The following is a 12,278-nucleotide window of genomic DNA, read 5'->3' as shown; positions in this document are numbered from 1 at the left end:
CTGAAGAAAACACAAATAAAATTGGGTGATGGAGAGAGTTGACAAATTGAAGTTGGGTGATCAAGGAAGGTCTTTCTGAAGTTGAGACCAGCATGACAAAAAGCCAGATATGAAATTTTAAGGAAGATGCATTTCAAGCAGAAAAATCTTCTAGTACAAACTCGTACAACTGCTTCTTCTTTGTTGTTTCTTTTTTAGAGACAGTCTCCCTCTGTTGCTGAGGCTGGAGTGCAGTGACACAATCAAGGTTCACTGCAGCCTCAAACTCCTGGACTCAAGGGATCCTCCTGTCTCAGCTTGCCGAGTAGCCAGGACTACAGACATGCACCACCACGCCTGGCTTGAAGCTAGTGCAGTTTTTCAGAACAGAAAGGAAAGTGTGAACAGAACAGAGAGAGGGAGGAGGAGTATAGAGATGAAGCCTGTGAAGTAGGCAGGGACCAGGTCATATAGGATCTTGCAGAGTATGGGTGAGTGGTTTAGAATCTCCTCTCAGTGGGATGAGAAGCCACTGGAGTGATGGACATGATCTGAATTATGTTTTTTTAAAAGCACTTTGCTCTTCATTTGCAGAATGGAATGAGTAAGAGGAAAGAGTGGAAGCAGGAGAAGGAAGTCACAACGGTATCCAAAAGAGGAAAAGTGGGTTAGCTTAAGGTGATAGCCAGAGCACTCTTCTTAGCACTGTCCCAATGATCCTTGTTCTGAAATGCCTCCTGCCTCTGCAGAACAAAATCCTTTCCATGTAAATACTTCCTGTTTTAATGCAAATGGGAAGGATGGTGTTCTTCCTCCACAGCTATTTCCTGTTGCAGGGCTTGAGACTGTCTGTTTTTTTTTTTTTCTCCACATGGAGATTATTTTGAAACATCCAGGTGGTTTTGATCAAATCATATATTCTTAGAATATTATTCTTAAGCTCCAATAATAACCCTACAGATACAGAGATTAACATAAACTGACTAAAGAAATGTTAACTGCCAGGAGATTAAGGCAATATTTTAAATTCATAATCTATAGTACTTTGGGGTTAAGCTGTGACTTGCAGGCTATGATTTACTGACCAGTAGCAAAGATTCCACCTAGCTGGAACCTCGTTCCAGAAATGTTTCTTTTCATAAGATACTTAGATACTGAAACATCATTTTTAAAAAGCTGTGCTTTGGTAAATCAGCTTGGGGGATTGTGTCAGGAATTACAGGCAGCAATAGCTTCACAAATGTGCAACCCATGCAGTCTCCCAGGGCCTGTGCTTAGCAAGGCCTCACACTTGCTTTAAGGCTCTGCCGTCACTGTCTTGAATTCCTAATAATTTTTTAACAAGGGGCCTCACAGTTTCATTTTGTACCAGGCACCACAAATTATGTAGCCAGTCCAGAATTCAGGGCTCAAAACACTCTGTGAAAATCTGTTCATCTGCTATAAGATATAGAAAGAGAGAGACAGGAAAGGAGCAGACTTGAATAAAGAAATTCTCAGAAAAGCAAATTCATCAGTTATAGAATTTGAGACTTTCTAGTCTAGTGGTTCTCAGGTGCCTGTGTACCCTTCATGCCCACCTGGTTTTTACCTCTCCATAGCAAAATCACAAGAATGATGATGCCATTGGGTTCTTATTTTTTAGCTAAATTTATTCAGCTCAAATATCTGCTCTTTATTCTGAGGTTAGACTCACTGGTAATTTTTGCTCTACAAATATTTTTGTTTTGTCTAATAACATGTTGGCAATAGGTAGAAGCTTTTTCTTTGTATTTAAAGTACCTTCTGTAAAAGAAAACTTGACCACCTCATTTCAGCTCAGTGCTTCCTGACAGAAAAGAAGAAGCTCTTTATCCCACTCCTGTACCTTTACCTCTTTTTTCTGATCCCAGCCTCACTTTTCTCTTATTGTAATTATTCTCAATACCAATGGCTCACCATTCACAAATACCTAAACTCAGTTTTGTACAATTGAGTAAAAGGTAACCAGAAACAAATTCACATGAATATTAGAACTTCTGGCAAGGCAAAATTAAAATTAGGGAAGGATTACCCTCTTGCAACCAAACTGCTTATCTTTTATATAGTTTTATTTTATAAATCCATCCTTTTTTATGCCCCAAAGGATAGCAACATTTTTCTTTTCATCTCTATGTCTCCAGCATTTAGCACAGGGCATTGTATTCAATAACCCTTCGATGAATATATAGAAACTAAATAAATAGAAATAAATGAAAATAAAAATTTTGAACTAGAAATGGAAGGATGTCTCCCTTCCATTTACACCTTCTTTGGCAGTTTCAACCCTTCCTTAGCCAGAGAACAATAATGACCATAAGAAACGTTAATAAAGATACATTACATCTATAACAGGAAGTTAAAATTAGACAATTTTAATCTGTTTCAGCTGTAACTGAGAAGGTACCTATTACTCCCTCATTTCAAAGTAAGGCATGAGCCAACCAAATAAAGCCTTGAAAAGCTGGTAGTCACGGACTGATTTCATGACCCTTGACTGACCACCCAATACCACAGTGTGGAGCCAATACACCAGTGTGGAGATTAGAGCAAGATTTTCAGAGAGGGCTATTGTTGATGTTCTGGGAGTCCTGTCTTATCCTAACCCTTAAGGGGAAGGGGTGAGGAATGCTTTTACCTTATCCCAAACAGGTAAGAGTCTTCACTGAAACAAACCAAAGAGCTTCGGGGAAAGAATGGTTTAGAATTTGAGTGAAATCTGAGAAATGAAAAGGGGGAGAGACTACAGCTGCTTGGAGATCTGACAAGGGGATGTAAAGAGCTGCCATCCAGTGAGTATGCTGAAACCTGCAGGGCAAAGAATGTTTCCTGTTGGCAAGATGTGGCCATGCAAGAGAAACTGGCCTGAAAGAGTCTTGGATCTTGTCCAGAACTGTCTTGCAAGAATCTTAGATCTCTTCTACCTGGGGGAGGGAGGTAATACCAGCAGAAAGAACATGGGGGTGTACTGTCAGAGCCCTGGGAATGAGCTATGAGTGACCAGTGGGAAAAGCTGCTTTCAGTCACAAAGAGCAAACTGCAGATAAGGTCTCTCTCCAGTGAGAAGACAAAGAACTCCTAAAATATCTCACCCAACAAGAGAGAGTCAGCTTTAAACACCTAACAAAATGCAGAGAGCTGATGCCAGCAAGTGAGATCCCTGGAATCTAGTACAGTGCTTTGAACATAGAAGGGACTCAACAGATGTTGGTGAACACAAAGACCTGTACCTTTGTTAGGCTAGTATTGCAGGAATGATTCTCAGCTTTGTACACATGAAGGAATTATGAGGTTCAGTTTAGATGCCTCACTTCAAAATTTAATTTTTAGTCCAGACCACTGTTGTTTTAATTTTACTACACTCACAGTGAAGAGAAGTCCAGAAGAGCACCCTTGAAACTGTAGTGCTAATATCAAGTTTGTGATGTAGAGCAACTAAGTGTTTCTGAGAGGGGTTCAAGGTAATCTTTCCTGTGCTGTTTGTACATTCCAGGTTATTAAGTTTATCTTAGGTGAAGTCAAGCTTTAAGTGGTAGTTACTATGTACCAGAATACAGGGCACTGGAGGTTCAGATAGGAATAAGACAATCCCTGACTTAAAGTGGCTTATAGTGAACGGATTAAAGACAATTATTTATCATTTGCTTAATGTACAGCATGAGCTCAAGAAATCTTAGTTACGGTACTGTCACTATAATATTAATAGTTGAACTATGCTGCCTGATGGACATAAAAGCCCTCTAATCTAGAGATAAAGATTATACTTTTTCTTATCATCCAATTTTATTATTCTTTGATGATGATTGACTAAATATACTAATGAGGATTGAAAAATATACTGCTTTAAGTAGTTATGTCATAATTTCTGTCAGTCATGCAATTAGAAACACATATATGGAGACATATTTTTCTATTGCCCCTTTTTTCCTGGCTTTGTTAATGTATAATATATTGCTTTTCTACATTCACTCTCCATTTGATTTTTCTCCTAATGTAATTCACCACCTGCAGAAGTATGAGGCCTGGAAAATGCAGGTGCAAAATGCTCATTAGCACAATACCAATAAATCAACGCATGTTTAAAAGAATCTTCTACCCAACCCTATCCCTTAAACGTGTATTCAATCATAATTTTTGAATTTCAAAATTGGTCCAGGTCATAGTTCAGGAGACAGCTCTATTTTTATATAACTATGAGGTACACTGTGGCTTTCTAACCAGAGAGATATGACAGTAATTTCTTGTGAAATATTTGGAACATTGTGACTGAGCCAAACTACGAATGAAAGAACATGGAGAAAATACACATAACCACATGTCCTATAAGTCTTCTGTATGAAGACAGGTGTGAAGCCTATGAGGAGGACATCATTTATTCATGAATTGATTGATTCATGCATTTATTAATTCATGTAGTATGTGTTTTTGTGTGCATATAATTGCAAAGCACTATATTAGATGCATAAAAGAAATGTACTTCCTTTTAGAAGTGTCTTCTAAAAGACATTCCCCATCAGAGTGTCTAATGAAATGAGAGAGACAGAACAAAGTGGACATAAACAAATCTATTGTTAGACTTTATGATAAACACCATGAGAAGCAAATGAGCAGAATGCAGTGCTAAAGAGTAACCTGGAGTGAAGTGGGGGGTAGGGAAGGAGGATGAGAGACAACCTACTTAAAATTGTAGGGATGGTCTTTCAGAGGAGACTTAAAAAATAAGAAGTAATCAGCAATTCAAAGAGTATTCCAGCAGAGGGAAGAGCATATGTGAAGGCCCTCTGGACAGAAAGAGATTCATATGTTTGGGAATCTTGAAGGATATCAAGGCAACTAGGACATGGGCAAGAAAAATGGCCCAAGACAGAGATATCAGGGCCCTACAGACCATTGAAAGATGCTTAGAAATTCATCCAACCACAGGGGGAAGCCATTCAGTTCTTTAAAGTGGGAGAACAACCCATTTGCTTGAGGTTTAAAAATGCTAGTTCTGGCTGCTATAGCAGAGTAGGTAGTAGGGGATCAAGGTCTAACCAGAGGGAACAACATGGAGGCTTTGGCAACAGTCCCGAGAAGTGATAACTAGGAAATGAAGAAACTTAAGATATAATTTGGAGGTATAATAGAGAGAGTTTATTGATGAATCAGAGTTGGAAAGTGTTACAAAGGAAAGGATCGAGTATACTTCAAGGTTTCTGTCATGCGTGACTGTGTGAGTGCGTGCTGGTGCCATTTACAGAGATTGGGAAGACGAGGAGGAAAGTTAGGGTCGAGTTTAGAAAGCAAGAATTTGTTTTGGACATGTTAAGTATAAAATGTGTTGCATGTAATGGATAATGCCAAGTAGCTAGTTGAATATTTAAGTTCAGAGTTTTGAGGAAAACTTTGGAGGTAAAAAAAAGAGTTTGCAGGATATAGATATTTAATCCCAAAGGAATAAACTACAATATCTAGGGAAAGAGTGAAAAGAGAGCAGAGGGAGGCCCAACTGGACCAAGTGGATTAGGCCCCTGAATATTCCAAAATACTTAGGGATTGAATCAAAATTGCAAAATATTTAGAGGTTGAATAGAATAAGAGGACTTGGGTCAGGTGTGGTGGTTTATGCCTGTAATCCCAGCACTTTAGGAGGCTGATATGGAAGGATTGCTTGAGCTCAGGAGTTCAAGACCAAGCTGGGCAACATAATGAGACCCTGTGTCTTCCAAAAAATAAAAGTTGGGTACAGTGCTGTGTACCTGTAGTCCCAGGTGCTTGGGAGGCTGAGGTGGGAGGATCCCTTGAGCCTAGGGGTTCAGAGGCTGCAATGAGCTATGATAACAGCTGCCCTCCAGTCTAGGAGACACAGTGAGAGCCTGTCTCTTAAATAAAGAAAAGAAAAGAGGGTCATTCAAGGAACAGTGAAAAAGGGAATAAAGAATTGTGTCAGGGAATCTATGAAAGTAGAATGTTCCAAGATAGAAGGAGTGGCTAAAAAATGTTGAGTATTTATATGTGCCAGTGTGTATCATGCTGAATACTTTATCTGCATGGTGTTATATTATTCGTTCAATAGACTATTGAGTTGAGTACTGTTATTAGATCCATTTTACAAATGAGGAAACTATAGAGAGATTAAGTAATTTGCCCAAGATCCCATCATAAAGAGGCAAGTGTTAAATGCCAGGCATTCTAACTTCAGAGTCCATAGTCTTAACCCTTGTGCCATTCTCTTCCACAAATACACCCAGCAAGTAAAAGACTGAGAAAAATAAAAGCCGAAAAGTACCCTCTGAAATTGACCACATGAAGTTAGGGAAACCTGAGTTGTTTTGTGAAAGCAGTGAGTACAAAGCAGTATTTTGGAGAGGGTTGTGCAGGGAATGGGAGATGAAGCTGTGTGCTGGGAAGGAGAGAAGAAATTAGAGGAAGGGAAGGGTGGCCTTACAGAGACACAGACTTGAAGTGATGTGAAGTGTTTGTGCTGGGTGAATGCTAGTAGGAATAAGTGAGCAGGGAGGGAGCGAACGGGATAAGAGAGATCACCTCGGAGTAAAGCCTTGAAAAGAGAGTGTAGAGGAAGTTTTTATCCCTTTCCAGCATCCCTTCCTTTTTACATAAAATAGGAATGTTCTTCCTTTCTGAAGGATTTCAAAGAGAATGTTGGCTTTTCTTTCATTCTCCCCAACTCATGCCTCCCCAAAGGAAGAAGAGTGACTTCTGAGGCTGTGAAAAGGAAGGACTCTGGCTGCATGACCCAGCCTCCTCTGGCTTCTCCCTTTGGGACCTGATGACCCTCAGCATGTTCATCTTAACTCCTGCTGCCCCTGGGGCAATCTCACCGGGACACTGCTTCTCCAAGTGCCAGCTTGGGGTGGGGTCCTTGCCCCCTGTGTCTTTTTCTCAGTTAGTTCAGGACTTATAGAGGGAAGAGAGTGGTTAGAACATTAAAACCCCTAGTGTAAAGAGAGGATGCAATTAGGTTTAGAGAACATGTGGAGAGATTGGCTTTGGCAAGAAGAGGATCATGTTCTCTTCTGTAATACAAATAAAAGTTTTAAAGTAATGGGGAAAGATAATGTTTATGGAGTCGCTGCTGAGAAGAAGAAAAGTGATTTCTGTAATGTAATTTTGAAGATTTTATGATTTTTTTTTTCTGAATAAAGTCTGAAATCCAACTTGGTTGTATTGGGAGCACTATAGCTTTCATGTGTGAAGCCACTATCATCTAAGCAGAAGAAAACTAGAACAGATACACCCAGTGATTCTCAAACTGAGGAAGAGGACATGGCCTGCCCTGTCTAGGGTAGCTAATCCGAATTTAGATAGGGCAGTTTTCAAAAGAAATCATTTCAATCAGCAATGTAATCAGTAATGCAATTGTACATTTTTAAAAAACCACAAAATGTCATTTTTATTTAAAACATTTATAATAACTTAATAATGTTTTATATTCATCAATAGGATGATTTAGTTTGAAGAAGTCAAGAAACCATGGGTTACCTAGAGTGTTTTCCGTCCAATTCCTGAATTAAAATGTAGCTAAGAAACATATTTTCTATACCTTCTTTCCCTGTCTTTTGTGTCTTCTTTTTGGGAAATTTAAGATGGCAGATTGTTGGACCACATTGTCATTTTAACTGTAAACCGCTGGGCTTTGGCCCGGGTTATCATTACCTGCAGAAGCTATCTTCGTTCAGTTTGGAGTTGCCTTATGTTGTACGTAAGCAAAACTACATTTTAATCAGCTTGTCCATATGCTTTATAGACATAGTCTGTAATAGGCCTTGTTAAAAATAGGTTTCTTTAATCAGCCATGTTGGATAAAAGCCTAAAGTCTTAAAATAGCCTTATTTATTCTGATTCCTTCTTCCTAAAATGAATAAACAGAATGAAATCCATGTGGCAATAGCGTGTTACAAATCACTCCATCAAAAGTAATGAAATTAAATTTCATCTCTGCAAGTTACTGCAAAAGACTGTTTAACATTTACAAGAATTTGACTTCCAAATCCTTCAAGCCCTAATCTTTGGATTTACATAATATGTTCCTACTTTCAGCCTTTTCCAGTTGAAAGACTTTGAAGTTCCAAGGCAAAAACTGAAATTGGAAATTTGTGTAATTTCAAAGCGAACGCTTGTGATATGGTGACACAATCAGAAGGTACATAGGGTAAAACCCATACAAATTTTGCTGCTATTAATTCAGTATTTGAAACTTTATGGTAGAAAGGTGATATGCAGAATTCTTAAAGATTGCTCCAAGAACACGTGCTACATATTTCTAATCAATAAAATTAAAATATCTTATTACTAGATTGTTGAAAGCACTAGATCCTGGACTTAAATCTAGATCTTTGATTTTAGAGCCCTTGCCCTGTTTTGTCCACCAGGGCACTATGGAACATTTTTGCATAATGATATTGATTTGTCAAAACTGCAGAGTGTTTATTTCAAAATTATAAAATGACTTAGTGAATAAACAATTGAGGTATTATTTGGATTTGTCATACTATTAATGGTGGAGAAGAAACTGTTTCTTTTATCTATGCTCCAACAAATATTCTTTTTTTTTTCTTTAATCAGTCTTGCTCTGTCACCCAGGCTGGAGTGCAGTGGCGAGATCTCGGCTCACTGCAACCTCTGCCTCCTGGATTCAAGCAATTTTCCTTCCTGAGTAGCTGGGACTACAGGTGCACACTACCACGCCCGGCTAAGTTTTATATTTTTAGTAGAGATGGGATTTCACCATGTTGGCCATGCTGGTCATGAACTCCTGACCTCAAGTGATCTGCCTGCCTCAGCCTCCCAAAGTGCTGGAATTACAGGTGTAAGCCACTGCACCCGGCCCCAACACATATTCTTATAATGGGATAGGAAGGAGGCTATGTTATGTGGATGCATTAATTTAATCATTATATCTGCTATCAAATATCACGTCTTTTTTTAGTTTATTTTCATAGGTTTTAAAATGTAGACTTGCTTGTTTTCTTGTGGCTTTTTCCCCCGTAATGAAACCATTGATTCATTCAACAATTTATTTCCTAAGTGCCTACTCTATGACTAGCTGTATGCTAAATGCTAGGAATGAAATGATGAACAGACTAGAATTTCCATGAATGTAGTAATTAAGTTGATCTGGTGGTGTTCACTTCTAATAGAAAATGCTTCTCTCGTATTACTTCTTTCTTTGAGCTGATGCAAGAATTGGAATATAAATAAACCAGCTGGCAAACTTAGAGGATTTAAATGTCCTTTTCATTAAAGGTCAGTAAGAAATGTTAACGTTTTATGTTAGGGTTTGTTAAACTCTGAAGAGGCAGAATTAGTTTGGGGTTTAGTTTCTAGTATTCATAGCATAAAATTAGGTATAATAGCAGTGAATCTATGTATGCTTCTATATAATTATTATTATTTCTACTGGCCTAGCCCTCCACGGGGTTAATTTCAACTGCATTTGATGAGAGAATTTCTTGTTTTTGCTAAAATTTCTAGCAAACCATTTCTGCATGTCTTTGCACCTGCGGCTTAATTCTTAAATTCTCTGTTCTGTGAATTTCCAAGATAGGAAACCTTAAATTTCTTAGAATGAATACAGGGTTAGAAATACATCCTGTTATAACAAACTTCCTAGTTTCAGCATCCCATTAACTGTTCCAACACCAATTTGAATTCCCAAAGGATACTTCTGTTGAAGTATTTTTGCTTTGGCTTGCAATTGTAAAAGTAAATTGTGTAATTCCCGATTCCACATTAATGAGACTTTCTGTCTTAATCTTCCTCTTTAAGGGCACAAAGAATAGTATGGCCACTGCAATCACTGAGTGGGCTAGAATTGGAATATTCTGTACCCCCAAGGGGTTGTTTTCTTCTTTTGAAGCATGTCTCCAATCTATCATTTCTTCTGTGGTTGAGTTTCTGAATATGCTTGGGTTTTGCTGATTTTATGGTTTGTTTTTAGCTGCTGATTTTTAGTCAGACTCTATAGGAGGGGTAACAAAAACCCTTAATTTTGCACTGTGAAAATTCTTTATGCATTTGCTCCCCAAAGCTTATTTTTGAGTAACTTGAGACTTTTGCAGCAGCCACAGTATCCAACTTGGAAAACCTGCATTCTCAGCAGCTTTCCTACTTTAAATAATATTCTTACATTAGCTCTTTTAGGAAGCAAAGAGACAGCTTCCCTAACAGTAACAAGATGTGCAAACCACAGATGGTCTTCTTGCTGGAAATTACTGGAAAGGACTATAAGTGTTGGGCCTTTGGGGCACAGTCATTCACATACCTTCATACACCACACACACACACACACTCTCTCTCTCTCTCACACACACACACAGACACACACGCACACACACACACTTGCGTGAACATACAACAAATGAATAGGGCAAAGTGATAATGTGTATAGCTACTACTAGCATATAGATTTCTGTGGAATTTTATACACGGCTGTAATAGAAATGAACACATTTTATGTTTACAATAGCTTTCTTAGGTAGGGCAGGGAGATACAGCATGAATACCACTGTTAAAGATAAGACTTAGATAGTCCCGGTCCTTGCCCAAGTGTAAGAGCTGAAGTTTATCTCTGCCTCCTAATTCCAGAGTGTAGCCTTTGGTTCAAAATGCCCTGGTTGTATTTCAGCTTTTCTAATTTCTAGTTCCATTACTTTCTTTAAGCCTCAGTTGATACCTCTACCAATAGGACATATGCTACCTACCTCATAAGCTTGTTGTGATCAGTGTATGAAATACTGCATGTATAACATGTGGCCTTGTACCTGATACATTATAAATGCTCAATGAATGTTCATGTTTGTTTTTTTAAAGCAAACATTCATACAATACTTATGCCAAATCTAAGTACTTCTTCAAATATTAGTCTAATCTTCATGTCAATTTTATGACAGATACTGTTAATATTCCCATTTTACAGATGAGAAAATGGAGGCAAGGAAAGTTTAGGAAAATTGCCCAATTGCCCAAGGTCACACAGCTAGTAAATGCCACATTATGAAATCAGTTCCAGATAATCCAGTCCCCGTGTCCATAGTCTTAAGTGCCATTCTGTTATTCTCAAGGTACACGGTGGAATATATGGAAATGTGACTTTTATATGCTAATTTTATACTGCTTTAAATTCCTAAGACCTAGGGAATATTCCCATATGCTATAGTGGGTTTTCTCAACTGTTGCTACTATTACCACCAATATCCTAGAACTATAGTAAATGGATAGTAGAAGATCTGGGTTTTTTTTGTTTTTTGTTTTGTTTTGTTTTTTTTTTTCCAGACAACTACAGAACTCAGAAACATATCCAACTAGTTATAATCCAGGCACAATTTGAATTCCACTTGATGGGAGAGGTGATTCCAGTGAAGAACTCAATTAAATAAAAACATATTTTTCTTATGCATTTCAGTCATATCATGATGTCGTTTAGGCTCAATGTAGAGTTGTATCATGCAATATTTAGACAAGATTACAAAACTATTAAGAGATGCAGAGCATGATAGATGTAGAAAGATGAAAAGCATTCCTTGGTTATGACGTGAGGGGATGATGATAGAAGGGTGGAGATAGTAGGAAAGTGAAAACCCCACAGATGTGAGAGGAAAAGGGAAGACAAGACAAAAACACTATGACAAGTGATAAATAATGGTTTATAAGGGTTAAAAGTGAAGAAGCTTGAAGAAAGATTCTCCACAACAAAAGCTATTGAAATAGAGAATTGACCCAGATATTGAGAGAAACCCTCCACAGTGAGCAGTGTAAAGCCACATTCAGTCACTGTTGGCCTAAGCCCTGGGCTTTGGGATGTACGTTCATTCATTTAAGCCAAAAAGTGCATTTATCCTACTCAAAAAGTGATTTAGAAAATGACTGTTAGATTTCCTATGCTTCTAGTAAAATAGAAATAAATTATGCAAGAGAAAATATAGCTAATTACTATAAGAATCATTCTGTTACAATTGGTGAGTTTTGGATATTTTCTGCCAGTTCTTTTTTTCACTAGTTTCTGTGACTTCGGATTTCATTATCAACCTACCAGGCCTTTCCTGCTCCTTGGAGAACTGGTTGAAATGGTATTGAACCCTATTTTTATAGAGTAGGAAAGTCAAGAGCCCTCCTCAAATTGCATTGCCACTTCTTGTCGTTACTTCTTCATGGTTCTCTGGTCTCCATCTATGCTCCTGAGTTTGCTGTCTTAGGTCAAATATATGAGGAGTATATACACACACACACCCATACACACGTATATGTATACACGTGTATATAAATATATATATATATATATA

General features: G+C 38.0%; 1 protein-coding gene across 1 annotated transcript in view; it reads left to right on the top strand.

Moving 5' to 3' along the window:
• Positions 1-12,278, top strand: part of OXR1 (oxidation resistance 1) — a 316,857-nt gene that overhangs the window by 56,652 nt on the left and 247,927 nt on the right. The gene's annotated exons all lie outside the window — the stretch shown is intronic.

Source organism: Colobus angolensis, unplaced genomic scaffold (assembly GCF_000951035.1).
Source record: "Colobus angolensis palliatus isolate OR3802 unplaced genomic scaffold, Cang.pa_1.0 Scaffold121, whole genome shotgun sequence".
Taxonomy (NCBI): domain Eukaryota; kingdom Metazoa; phylum Chordata; class Mammalia; order Primates; family Cercopithecidae; genus Colobus; species Colobus angolensis.
The sequence above is the reverse complement of the archived record's forward strand: the minus strand, read 5'-3'. Positions and strand labels throughout refer to the sequence as shown.